Below are 15,231 nucleotides of genomic sequence, written 5' to 3'. Positions count from 1 at the left end.
CCTTGGTGCTCAATAAAATTATTAAAATGCTAAACTCTTCACACAAAGAAGTGATACTTATGAGATATTTGAGTTTTCCTTACTTATCCCAATCAAATGTTGGAATATATATATACATATAATATTCATACAAAAATATATTTTATATAAAGGATACATATTGTACATATATATCCATTAGAGTTGGCTCCTTGAAAACTGACATTTACGTTCATCTGCTCAAACTGTAACATTCAATCAAAAGCAACAAGGTTGTAACTACATGTATCACGATGTAATGGTCTTAAACAAGGCTGAAAAGCCCTGCCCCAGAAGAAAAGGTAGAATCATCGTGTGTTTGGTGTTCTGCCAACATCCTATGACTTGAATACTTGGATGTAAAATTATCACTTGCATGCTGACCCAGCACCAAGACATCTTATTTTACAAGAATAGGATAAGCAGGGTTAGGAAGCAGATGTGAATGCAGACAAATGTATAAATTAACATAGATATCACAGAGAATGAGTCAGGGGTACTAGACAATGATTAATTATTAATGCCCAGATATAGAACTTTCACTAATAAACAAAAGCAACAGAAAAATGACAGCCTGTGGGCTGCTACAGGACTCAGTAGGTAGGGACATTGCCACCAAACCTGATGACCTTAGTTTAATACCCAGAAGCCACATGGGGGAAGAAGAGAACACTTATGTAAGTGGTTCTCTGATCTCTCTCTCTCTTTCTCTCTCTCTCTCTCTCTCTCTCTCTCTCTCTCTGTCACACACACACATGCACATGCACAAATAAGTGCATGCAATAGTTGTTTATAAAAGCTGCAGTTTATTTAACCTTATAGGACCATTAGCTAATAGAAAAAGAGTAAAAGAGTTAATTCAATATATTACTATATAATAAACCTGTTTTAAGGGTATGCTTTTATCCTGACTTAGAGGATTTTCTTATGGAAAAATACATTTTATGAATCCACTTTTCAGAAAAAAATTAAAGATTTGTTTTTATTTTATGTGTTTGAGTGTTTTGCCTGCATGTATGCCCGTGTAACATATGAGTGCAAATGCCTGCAGAGTCCAGAAGAGGATATCAGAAAACCCTGGAACTTGAGTTTTGGATGGTTGTGAGCTGCAGTGCTCTCAGCACTTGAATCTCCTCTCCAGTCCTTATCAATCCACTTCTGAAATCATCTTTATTGCTTACTAGAAATGACATAGAAAATGTGAGGAGAGTGAGACAGCACATGGTTTCATAAATCCTTAACAATCCTCAGCCTTAATTATCACCTTAGAACCAGAAATTAAAAGAAACCTTGTCAATCCTACAGGATAACATGTTTTGCTACATTTCTTTTTTTAAAATTATTCACTTTTCATCTTGGTTGTAGCCCCCACACATGCCTCGGTCTCACCCTCCCTCCTTCTTTTTCCCATCTCTCTCTACTCCCCAGAGAAAGGGAACTCACCCCTGCCACAACATATCAAGTCGCCTCTAGAAAGGGCATCCCCTTCCCCTGTGGCCCAGTGAGACAGGCCACCAGGGGAAAACAACAAAAAAGCAGGTAGCAGAGTCCCTCTCAGAGCCAGCCCCCACTTTCCTCACTAAGAGTACCCACATAATGACCTAGCTGCCTGTTTTCTACGTCTGTGCAGAGTGCCCAGGTCCAGTCCATGCATGGTCTCTGGCTGGAGCCCCAGTCTCCACACACCCCTATAGGCCCTGGTTAGTAGGCTCTGTCGATCCTCCCATGGAGCTCCTGTCCCCTCTGAGTCCTCCATTGCCCCCACTCTTTCCTAAGGCCCCCCTATACCCCACTCCGTATTTGGCTGTGGGTCTCCACATTTGCTTACATCAGCTTCTGGGTGGAGCTACTCAGAGGGCAGCCATGCTAGGCTCTCATCAGCAAGTACAACAGAGTATTGTCAATAGTTCCAGGGGCTTGCTGTCTCCCATGGGTGGGTCTCAGGTAGGGCCAGGCACCACCAGCTGGACATTTTCTCCATCTCTGCTGCATCCCAGTCCCTGCACATTTTGTAGGCAGGGCATGTCCTGGGTTGAAGTTTCCATGTGTGGGTTGGTATTTCTCTCCCTCCACTAGGAGTCCTGTCTACTTAGAGGGTGTCCTCTTCAGTTTCCATGACCCCTGCTACTAGGAGTCTCAGCTAGAGTCACCCTCATATCTTCCCTGGAGCCTCCCCCGTCATAGGTCTCCAGCTTGTCACAGAGAAGCCCCTGCCCAATATTTTTTTTCTCTCTGCAAGCCTCTGTCCTGCTTCCACTCACCCCAGGTCTGATACTGACTCTCACTTTTCTCCATGTTCCTTCTCCTTAAACACTTCTGACGTCTATTCTATTTCCACTTTTGAGTGAAATTTAAGCATCCTCCATTGGGTCCATCTTGTTACTTAGCTTCTTTGGGTCTGTGAATTGTAGTATGGTTATCCTGTATTGTGTGGCTAAAATCCACTTATAAGTGACTATCTACCATGTGTGTCCTTCTGGGTCTTGGATATCTCACTCAGAATAATATTTTCTAGTTCCATCCATTTGCCTGAAAATGGCATGATTTCCTCGTTTTTAGTAGTCAAGTAGTATTCCATTGTGTAAATGTACCACAGTTTCTTTATCCATTCTTCAGTTGAGGGACATCTGGGTTGTTCCCAGGTTTTTGGTTATATAAAGCAGCTATGAACATAGCTGAGCAAATGTTCTTATTGTATGATGTGGCATCTTTTGGGTATATGCACAAAACTCAGATCCAAGTGGATCAACACCCCCAACATAAAACCAGAAACACTAAATATATTAGAAGAAAACATGGGTAAGGACCTTAAACTCTTTGGCAAAGAAGACAACTTCCTGAACAGAACACTAACATCTCAAGCTCTACGATCAACAATTAGTAACTGGGACCTCAGGGCTGGAGAGATGGCTCAGTGGTTGGGGGAAACTGGTTACTACTCAAGAGGATCAGGATTCAAATCCCAGCACCCACATGGCAGCTCACAACTGTCTGAAACTCCAAGATCTGACGCTCTCACATAGATATATGTGCAGACAAAACACCAATGCACATAAAATAAAGGTAAATAACTTTAGAAAAAATAAATTGGGCCTCAGGAAACTGAAAAGTTTCTGTAAGGCAACAGACACTGTCAACAGAACAAAATGGCAGCCTATAGACTAAAAAAAAATTTCACCAATCCTACATCTGACAAAGGGCTAATATCCAAAATATATTAAGAACTCAAGAAATTAAACACAATCAAACCAAATAACCCAATTAAAAATGGGGTACTAAGCAAAACAGAATTCTCAACAGAGGAATATCAAATGGCTGAGAAACAAAGACATGCTCAATGTCCTTAGTCATCAGGGAAATGCAAATCAAAATGATTCTGAGATTTCATCTTATACCCATCAGAATGGCTAAAAATATCACTCAAGTGACAGCACATGCTGGTGGGATGTGGAGTAGGGGAATACTCCTCTGTTGCTGGTGGGAGTGCAAACTTGTACAACCACTCTGGAAATCAATCTGGCACTTTCTCAGGAAATTGGGAATAGTTGTACCTCAAGACCCAGTTTTGTTACCTTTTTTCCTCTAATTTTAGTGCTTGTCATTCATGTATGTATTAGTTATTTTTCTTGATGCCATGGAAAAATACTGGACAAAAGCAACTCAATGCAGAAGAACTTCTTTTGGATTATAGTCTAAGTGGTTAGAGTCCATGTTGTAGTGGATGGCATGGTAGCAGGCCTGTGAGGTAGCCAGTCCCATATGTCTGCTGTCTGAAAGAGAGAAATGGTTTCTGGTGGCATCCTCTTCTCTTTATTTTTCTTTATTAAGGGGCAACAGTCCATGGGATGGTACCACCCACACTTCAGGTGGGGCTTTCATCTTCAGTTAACCCTCTTTGGAAACGCCATCTCAGACACTTCCAGATGTGTGCCTTCTAGTTTATTCCCAGGCCAATCAATAATAATCAACACGATGACTTTAAGCATTTTCCAGTAATGATGAAACTTATGTGATACAATGTTTACATATTTTTATTTTGCTTTCTTTTGTATGAATTTTTATCCGTTTTATATATTACTAAGTGACTTTGTTCCATGCAAACATTTACACATGCACATGTGGTCCTTCTCCTGGTTTGTGAGGAGAATGTTACAAGATGTTCGGTGAATACATGAATGTGTGTCTTAACAAGACTTGGTGGAGTCATGACGTCACTCTTTAGCGAAATGACCCAGTGTCAGAAAAAAGCTGAGCAATGTGTTATAGGGATAACTGTGAAAAACTGCTTAAGATCATGGCCGGATGGCTGATAGCAAAATAGCTTCATATGCTAATGGGAAAGAATTTATATTCATTCATTTTGCCTTAGCTTGCTCCATTGATCATGGGTAGAAGTGTTCCCGCAAAGAGGCAGTGCAGTCACTGATTATGTGTCTAGCAGCTGACAGGTTTGTGCTCTGTGACTCACTCCTTCCCACTGTGGATTGCTCACATTTGCAGGCAAAGAGACAAGAGAGTGAGAGTCTTAAATTCCATCCCTGAGAGCTTATTTACTCATTTTAATTGTTACTTTCAAGCCTGTAGCTCCAGAAATGAATCTTACAGGTTCACTCCAGGATTCATAACCTTTTAAGTGTTAACTACATTTTATTTTTCTACTCTTGAATTAGATATTTCATCCCCTAAGATAATCCAGGGAACTCTCCAAGAACTGAGTGCTAGAGTCCAGTAATACTGCCATTCCTTTCCAGTGTTCTGGTTTCAAGATTTGGGGAAGAAAAAAGTTTAGAAGTATATTGCTGATACAAACAATATAGAGTATTGGGGATTGTAAGGTCTTAGGGGATGCAGCTGAACTCTTAGTTTAGTCATAAATCACACATGAATGTTGACAGCCAAAGTAAACAATAGTAGAAAGCGTGTATTTTTCTCCTACTGATTTTATTTATTTGGGATTTTTGGTAACCTAAAGAGAAAATTGTTAAAAGACAAGTGATGTGAGAGATTTAGATTTCAAAAGTAGGGTTAAAATAATAATTATCCCCATCTTGTCTTAGGCTGTGTCTTCTACAAGTTTGTATAGTCTGAGTTTTGTGGTCACTTATATGTGTGACAGATTCCATTTACTTGTTGTGGTAAGTGGCAGAGGTATTTGCCTGTGCTTGTCTGAAATTGCAGAAAGAATAAAATTTAAATTTTGTTAATTAATTTAATTATTAACATTCTGTATGGCTCATTATTAATCACTTCCATCAACCAACCTCTTCTTATGAAACATGTTCTTCTCGTTGTTTGGGTCAGAAAAGTTCTTAAAATTAGACAATGAGAGAAAAAAACTAATTGGTAGAAACTATGAAGGAAAGAGACAGTTCTGGTTAAATTATTTTTAAAAGCAAATGATAATTGCCCACTGTGTCATCAGTAGCCCTTGAGATAATTTCTAATAGACTTTAATGTAGTACTGGGAACCAAAACATAAAGATATAATATTGTATTAAATTTGAATTTAATGCATGCTTAAGATCAGATAATTTTGATCTTGTGATCCTGCCCATGAACCAAACCTCATAGAAAGATGATGAACACAGCACACTATGAGAAGTAAAACTGGATTTCCACATCACACTCTGCTAGAGTTAGTGCAGACTAGAATCAGTTTTCTATTCAAATATGACAAGTTTCTCTCCTTCTCTGTCTCTCTGTCTGTCTCTGTCTCTCTGTCTCTCTGTTTCTCTGTCTCTCTCTGTCTCTGTCTGTCTGTCTGTCTCTCTCTCTCTCCTTCCCATGTATGTGTGTGTGTATGTACATATGTATGTATGTATGTATGTATGTATGTATGTGTATGGATGTGTGTATCTGGGATATTGTTTTCCTTTGTCTAAATAATATTCCATAACTCCTTGAAAAGAGTATTCTTAGAAAGATTCATTTTCCCATAATTAATTGTTATTTTACATCAATAGAAACCATAGAATATGTGTGCATTTTTCCATGTTACAGGGTCACATTTCAGGGGAATGCTTGTTGCCACAAATAAGATGTTACTGATTTGTTTGGCTGAAATAATATCTTATGTTCTCTGAGATGAAACAAAGTAAATCGATGTCCTAGTTTTATTTCAGATGCTTTGCTAAAACATCCTGACAAAAGGCAAGTTAGGGGATAAATGTTCAACTTAGTTTACAATCTCTGCTTATAACCCATCTCTATGGGAATGCCAGAGTGGCAGGAGACTGAAGCAGCCAGACACCTCACACCCATGATCAGGAGCAGAGGGAGTGAATGCATCCTCTCGCTTGCTTGCTTCTCTTCTGCTTGATTTTCTCATTCATACAACTCAAGCCTAGTGGACTGTGTATGAATGGTGCATTCCACTATGATCAGGGTCTTCCTACATCCGTTAACTTCCCTAGGACAATCTCTTGTAGACATAACCACAGCCAACCCAATATAAAACAACCCTTCACTTAGACTATTCTCAGGAGATTCCATGTTATGTCAAGCCGACAATCTAAGCTAACCACCACACTCAGCAAACGATTGCTTAAAACCCTCAAATCCAGACTAAGCATGAAGCTTTATTATTAACATCTGTAGTTTATTATTAAGCCATTTTCATCAGTTAATACCTTCTCATAAAGCATATTTTCTCATTGTTTGCATCAGAAATTTCTTCCTGCCTGGTGATGGTGGTGCACACTTTTAATCTGAGCACTTGGGAAGCAGAGGCCAGTGGATTTTTGTGAGTTTGAGGCCAGCCTGGTCTATAGAGCTAGTTATAGGATAGCCAGGGTTACACAGTGGAATGTTTTCTTTAAAAAACAAACAAAACAAAACAATATTCTTGAATTTGGACAATATCCCTGGCAAAGAAAAAACTGAGTAAGATTTTGGTATCTAAATGCTAAAGCAACACCATGGGTTTGTAGACCCAGATGTGTTAGTAACACATCTGAAAATTCCAGATTAATAAAATATCCCACACATTCTGATGATGCCAAAATAAGTGTCAAGAGACAACTTTCTGTGCCCAGAGATATAAATAATAAAGCTGTAGGAATATCTCTCCGAGACTGTGCATCAGATCTATGTTTATGTTGCATGACCGTGTGTCACAGATGGAAATCGATAGCTCTATTACACTGTGAAGATATTGATGAAATCTATTTTTATAGTTCATGGTTTTATTCAACATTTTTTCATTTGTCAGATAATTCTGACAGTTCTAATTTTGCAGAATTTTCCTTTCAATACATATGTCATAGGTTTGCTCTTTCTTCTAATATTGTGAAGCCTTCATATTTTTCTCAGCTCAGAGTCTAAATAAAGCCCTCTTAAGAGTAATGTGCTTGTCTTATTGTTAATAACACTCCTGGCAATGCCTTTGCACCAAGAAAGACTCACCATTGGCCTCAGGAGTCTGGTGCTCTAGCAGTATATATTCAAGGTCAAAGTTAATATGTTAAAAAAAAATAACATCAATTAACTAACAGCAAAGAATAGTGCAAAAGTTTAAATAAATACTCCAAACAAATAGCTAGCATATTAAAGATTTCCATTTTATAATGTCTTATGTACCTACAGATGTGTGAAGTGGTCTCTTTTGTATAGATAGTTATACAGAGAATTATATTTGGTTTCTGCTACAAGTAGTACTAGAATAAGACCATTTTTTAAAAACAACCAAATCCAGGAGGCGCAGAGCACACCTGAAATCCCAACATTTGAGAGATTGAGACCGAAGGATGAGGAGTTCAAGGTCATGCTTGTGGTTTAGTAAATTAAATTACAGTGGGAAATGTTAATTTTCATTTCTCTTTGTATAGGTCCTGTCTAGTTGTTGTACTTTAAGCACTAATATCAACATTTTGTATTTCCTCCAGTCTTCATGCCTTTTGTGTGTTCAATTGTAAAAGCTTATAAATATTTATATCCACACTCTCTTGCTGAACTGGTAGACAGGAACGAGTATTGGTTTGTATTTATTTATTTTTCTGTGTAACTCTTGCATTCATTTGTATGTACCTCTGCAAGCTGCCTCTGGTCTTTTCTTGCTCATTCACAAATGTCAGCCACAAATTACTCAGCTAGTTTGGCCATAATACTAAAGCATCACACCAATTTTACTTTCAGTAAATTACACATCAAAGCCAAGGATATTCACATTTTCTCACATATATGTATATTTGAATACCAGTTTGCCTTTTAATCAAGCCTTCTTGATGTGGGAGGGCTCATCCAATGTGGGAGGTACCCTTCCTAGGCGAGTGGGCCCGGGATGTACAGGAAGGCTGAGCCTGAGCTTGGGAAAGAGACAATGAGCAGCATTTCTCTGTAGTTTCTGTTCTACTTACGACTCTAGCTTCCATCATGGTGGAAGGTGACCTAAAATGTAAGGTCAAATAAACATTTCCTTTCTTGTAAAGGTAACTTTTATTCTCTAGATGTAATAATCATCTCGGAGGCTTTCTGCCTGATCTGCACTATACTGTATTGAACTCAACTCTACTGCAGTGTCTTCTCTACTGAAATTTCTACTGTATACAACTCTGCTGTATTATCTTCTATATTCTTCTCTCTCTCTCTCTCTCTCTCTCTCTCTCTCTCTCTCTCTCTCTCTCTCTCTCTCTGTCTCTCTCTCGGTCTCTCTCTCTGTCTCTCTCTCTGTCTCTCCTACCCTATTCTACTGTACTGATCTTAAGTAGCTTCTCTTTCCTGTCTGTTCTTCTGAGAGTTGAACATATCCTATCTCTGACTCGTTCTGTCAAATCTTCCTCTGATTCATCAGTGTGTCTGCCCCTCAATGAGATGTCACTTTCAAACATGAGCACTTTCCTTTACCTTCATTGTTTCAGATTAATGGTGTGTACTAAGGACAGGTCTGTATTTCCGCCAGAGGGATTAAAGGTGTCATTTCAGACAGATCACACAGACCTAGAAGGTCTTTAGACTTCATCCCTTGTCAGAGCAGCGATGTTGCTGGATTAAAATACCCCTACTTCTTCCTCCTTCCTATTTAAGCTAAAAACAATACACCACTTAACTATTACAACAGAAACAGTTAACAGTCCCGTAAACTAACAGCCTAAATGCCCACATGAACATCCACTGATGCAATGATGCTTTACAACCTCAGTGCCTTCAGCAAGTGTCCATTTCAGCATCAAGGTTTTCCAATCTGCCAGTCTGATGAACAGTCTCTTCTGCCATTGGTTTTTTGAGCTATTTCTCCTTGAGCTGAGCCTTTCATGCAGAAGCTTCTCTTATTCAGATTGGATTTTTATCAATTTTGATGGAACCCATAATCTTTCTTCACCTATAGAAATATAGGTAAAACCTCCCCCAATGTATCACTTCTTTAACTTCCTTTCTGCAGTTTCTACAATCCAGTATCTTTTAGCTAATCTTATTTCCCCTTTTTGTTTATCAAGATAACAGATCTTTATGAGTCCAAACGTAAGCTGGACATTTAGGCATTCACACTCGGTGCCCGGCTCCATGCCAGCAAGCCAAGCTTCCTACCACTATGCCCCGGTAGTGTCCCACTGCTGAGGCACTTGGGGGTCTCCTGGGTTAGGAGAATACTTGATGTGGTAGTTCCTCACATAGTACATTTTATCTCGGGGCATTTGCCATGTTCTGAAATTGCATAAGGATTAAGAATAAAAGCTGGGAATTTCAGAGAGATTTCTGTGAAATGAGTGGATTTCAGGAAATAAGTAGTTAAATGAGTCAGAGGTAAAGGGAGCTTTATTAATGATGACTTGAAGTCAGCTGCAGCTCAAATCATTTTAATGGGATTAAGGGGGCCAGCTACTATCCCTGCCTCACAAAGAGGAGTACATCATACTCTGCTGAACTAAGACTCTGCAAAAATCAGTAAGTATTCCAGGACAAGAGCACAAAGGAAAAGAGCACAGCCTCCCATGCTGCCTAGTTTTATGTCTACTTAACACTAGTCAGAGTCATCAGAGAGGAAGGAGCCTCAAGTGAGAAAATGCCTCCACAGGGTTGGACTGTAGCCAAGACATTTTCTTAACTAGTGATCAAAGGGAAAGGTCCAACTCGTTGTAGGTGGTGCCATCCCTGGTTTGGTGGTCCTGTGTTCTAAAGAGAAAGCAGGCTGAGCAAGCCATGAGGAGTAAGCCAGTAAGCAGCACCCACCAACAGCCTCTGTATCAGCTCCTGCTTTCAGGTTCCAGCCCTGTTTGAGTTCCTATCCTGGCTTCCTTTGATGATCAACAGTGCTGTGGAAGTGTAAGACAAATAAACCCTGTCTGCCCGAAGTTGCCTTGGTCTTGGTGTTTTATCACAGCAATAGAAATTATAACTAAGAAAACATCTCTGATCCTAAAAATGCAAAGAGACAAGATGTTTAATGAAATAGTAAAAGGGAAATGGAAGAAAATAGCTAGAAAGCTGTCGAACTAAACAGAAATTATAGAATTAAAAGGATATTATCTCAAAACAAAAGAGGGTACCGAGATGGTGTGGAACGGCTGGTGACCACCTTCAGGGAATAACAGCAGTGAATCACAGTAACAAATACACTTCCATGGAACTTCTCCATTCTTCCTCATCTAGGTGAAACTTACTTCACCTGGTTGGCTACAGGATTCTCCGTCTCTAACATTATCACTTAGGATAACATCAAGAGAATAAATGCTTAGTAAGGGACAGGAAGTCTCAGCAGGTGAGGGAGCTGGCTGCCAAGCCTGAGGGCCTGGATTCAGTTACCCCACCCTGCGGGGCAGAAGGAGAGGACTCCCACAAGTTGTCCTCAGATAAACTGAGAGATTGAAAGCTTTACCTAATTATTATTTGAAAATAACATAATAGCTCGTTTTTATAGAACATAACATGATGCCATCAGGATTTTGAAAGGAAGCCAACTTACAAACCATGTTATTTACTGATACTTACATGGGCACTTCTTTAGATATATGGTTTTAAAAATGTTCTCTCATGTAGTAATTTGTCTCTTTTCTGCACGGAATTTTCACTTTCGGCAATGGCTCCTTTTAGTGTGAAGGCCATCCTCTGGTCCCGAGTGTTTTCTTTCTTTCTTTCTTTCTTTTTTTTTAAAGTTTTTTTTGTAAAGATTTATTTATTTATTATTATGTATATAGTGCTCTGCCTGCATGTACATCTGCAGGCAGAGGAGGACATCAGATCACATTATAGATGATTGTGAGCCACCACGTGGTTGCTGGGAATTGAACTCATGACCTCTGGAAGAGCAGAAAGTGTGCTTAACCGCTGAGCCATCTCTCCAGCCCCCCAAGTGTTTTCTATTGCCTGTGTTTTTGTGACAAATGTTTCTCAAAAGAAGACAAGCAAATGGCGGACAGATGCACGAGTCTTTACCAGGGAAATGAAACTGAAAACCGGAACAAGGTGCTCCACTGAGGGAGTAAACAGCTATCAACAAGGCAAAACGGACCAGCAAACTGGCTCAGCAGTGAAAGTACATTGTGAGGAGCTGGGTTCGGGTCCCCAGAACACAGGTATATGATGAGAGACCACGCCAGGTTATTCCAGCCTCTGGAGACAGACGATCCCAGACTGGCCATATTAGTGAGCTCTGGATTTGAATGACAGACCCCTCCCACCTCAATATAAATGAGGGGAAAGAGCCATGGGGGTTGATTCCTTTTTTTTTTTTTTAATTAATTTATTCTTGTTACATCTCAATGTTTATCCCATCCCTTATATCCTCCCATTCCTCCCCCGCCCCCCATTTTCCCATTATTCCCCTCCCCTATGACTGTTCCTGAGGGGGATTACCTCCCCCTGTATATTCTCATAGGGTATCAAGTCTCTTCTTGGCTACCTGCTGTCCTTCCTCTGAGTGCCACCAGGTCTCCCCCTCCAGGGGACATGGTCAAATGTGAGGCACCAGAGTACGTGGGGCCCAGGGGTCCTGCTCAAACTAAGGCACCAGCCAAGGACAATACAGGAGGTAAACTTTAAACCCCTTCCCAGATCTAGCCAATGGTCAGAATATTCTCCACAGTTGAGTGGAGAGGGTGATATGACTTTCTCACGTACTCTGGGGGTTGATTCTTAATGTTAACTTTGTATGTTTACATTGCACGTCGAGAAAAAGTATGTTTAAGTAATGCAAATTAAAGGACAACTCTGAATATGTAGAGTGGAGTTAAAAATAGCCTGAGCGGTGGTGGCACACGCCTTTAATCTCAGCACTTGGGAGACAGAGGCAGGAGGATCTCTGTGAGTTCGAGCCCAACCTGTTCTACAAAGAGAGTCCAGGACAGCCAGAGTTCTGTTACACCGAGAAACCCTGTCTCGAAAAAACAAGCAAACAAACAAACCAAAAGTAGCTTGAAACTTTTAATGAAGAAATATGTTGATCTTGTTTCTTAAAACCTTCATTCTTAACAAATAGCTACTTTGGGGACAGGAGATCACTAAGTGATTAAGAACACATACTGTTGTTCTAAGTATCCTGAGACTCTTCTCAGCACCCACATTGATTGGCCCCAAATCCCCTAAATTCCAGTTCTGGGCAATCCAATGCATTCTTCTGACCTCTGCAGGCACTGAGCACATGCGTGCGCGCGCGCACACACACACACCACACACACACACACACACACACACACACACACACACACACACACACACACACAGTAAAGACTAAAATAAATCTTAAAAACAGAAATAACTAACTCTCCATCATTGGAGTGTGGTTGGGAGCAATCACAGGGTTTTGTTATCCTGTCTGGGTACAGTGTGAGCGCACAGGCTCACTAGCATTACATAAATTCTGTCCAGTGCTGAGGATAGAAATTTCCCACTGCAAACAGCTTCATAAACAACCACAAGTAAGTGTGCTAATGGTCCCGTGACAGGGTGTAAATCCATAGCTAGTGCCTATGCAGAGGCATTCACTTAAGCCTCATTAGTTCTACCTAGCACTCGTTCTTCTTGTCAGAAAGAGGAATATACCTACAGAGTGCTTAGAGGTGCGGGATGAATAAATCATCAAAGCCATGCGTGCATTTTGATAAATCACTGTCTCCATTGAACCGAAGGGAATCCTGGGACTGTGTATCTTCTCTTGTTGCCTTGCCTTGACACAGCCCTGAAATTTAAGACTAGAAACTTGAGGGTTTTTTTTTTTTTTATTTCAAAATGATAAATTCTTACTTGGGGAGTCAAATTTTAGTGATTTATATGAAATATTGTTTACTAGCTGGCAGTGGGGAGTTTTCAGTACACCAAGAAATTTTCTCAGTGTTTTTAATCATTTTAAAATGTTCACTTTTAAGTGATATGTGTGTGTTTATTCGTGGGGTCCATTGCTATAATTGTATACATTTAATGATCACAATATGGTAATTAACATTTTCATCTCTTTAAGTATTGTTTCATTTCTGCTTATCTGGACACTTGCCTTTAGCCGTTGTGAGGTGTAGAGTGGACAGTTCTCCCACTGTATCCTAACTGGTTAGTACTCTATTCTAGCTGTATTTTGGCCCTGTTATCACCTGTTTGTTCTTAAATATATACATTTGAATAAAATAAATAACTTATTTAAGAATAAAAGATATGAGATAATTATGGTTATCAATGATGTGGATTTTTTTCTGGAAATAACTCTCAAGAATTTGGTGTCTGTAATATGAAGAAACATAGGAAGAATTTGGTTTAAAAAAAAGAATGGGTCAACTGTTTATATAAAATATACATTGAAATAATGCTTATTTCAGCCTTTGCTAAGAGCCAAATCTATGGCATTTTGTGAAGACCACCCTTCATATAATTGTTCAAGCACAACTACTTTAGTGTTTGGCTTCTTGAGTATAGCACTTAGAAATATATTTGCTTAAATAGTAAAGACAGAACTACAAAACTGTCATCTTTGCATCCACTGTTTGAATCAGAGCATTTCACTTACTATGAAAAAATATGGCTGTTTTGAGTGTGTTGTGAAAACTTATTAAGTGGAAACATGAGTGGGAAAAATGAATAGGAGTAGATGCAAGCTTCAGAAGCCAAAAAAATATAATTCTAGCAAAAAAATCAGAATGTGGTTGTAGCTAAACACAATATTAACAAAATGAAATGCAAAACAATCAATTCCCTTTGGCTTCTAAGGCCATACCATTCTAAGCACTCAACTCCAAGGGAAATCAAACATGGAAAATAAATACTGCTACCTCATTCAGAGGTCAGAGTAGTGAGTGGTTGCCAAATAGATAGCTGCTCTATGATGCGACCCCAGAGAATTCATTCTAGTGCTGAAGCGGAGTCACTCTCAGGTTCCCGACTGATCAGCAAGGTCTGCACATGGGAAATCAATTGACTTTAGGAAAGAGTGAGGCACCTAGCCAAGAACTGTATTCGTGCAATAAAAATTGGCAAGAAGAAGCAGATGCTGTTACCAATCAGTTGATGGCAAAGCTTGACTTAAACACAAAATCTGAAAGGTAATTGGAAAGTCCATGAGAGTAAAAGCTCACTTTAAATAATGTTTCAGCTATAAATCATGTTATATACTTTTGTTTTTTTCTCTTCAATTTTATTTGTGTGTGTGTGTGAGTTTTATGGTTATTTTTTCTATTCTTATATTTACTGTTATATTATTACACACATATACAATAAACTACATATAGCAAGAAGAACCACGAAACACTCAGGAATTATATAAATGTCAGTTCATAGTGTTTTGGCTATTTGTGTTTGGTAATCTTGATGAGTCTAAAATTCTGAATGTAAATCAGTATCTATCATATCTCATCTTTATCAACTTAAAACATCTATCTAGACCTAAAAGCATCTTTTTTGTTATGTTTTGGATTTTTTCCTTTTTAGAGTTGTTTACATATGCATTTATATTATTACACATATATACAATAAACTACCTATAGCAAGAAGAACTATGACACAATCAGGAGTTATATAAATGTTACATTCTTAGTTTTTTGTCAATTTGTGTTTGACAGCCTTGAAGAAAACATCTTTCCTATCTTGGTGCTTCTAAAATTCTGAATTTAAATCGATCTCCATCACATCTTGTCGTTATCAACTTAAAACATCTATCTAGAATTAAAAACATTTTAACCTCTAAACAACTAAGCTTCATTGTAAAACTACGCTGCCTGGTCTTCAACTCCATCAGCGACTTGAGAAGGAATAAACTTGATTACCTGAGTATGCCGTGAGTGCAGGTGAGTAGCTCTCCAA

Source organism: Acomys russatus, chromosome 9 (assembly GCF_903995435.1).
Source record: "Acomys russatus chromosome 9, mAcoRus1.1, whole genome shotgun sequence".
Lineage (NCBI taxonomy): Eukaryota > Metazoa > Chordata > Mammalia > Rodentia > Muridae > Acomys > Acomys russatus.
This window is presented reverse-complemented; position numbering follows the sequence as displayed.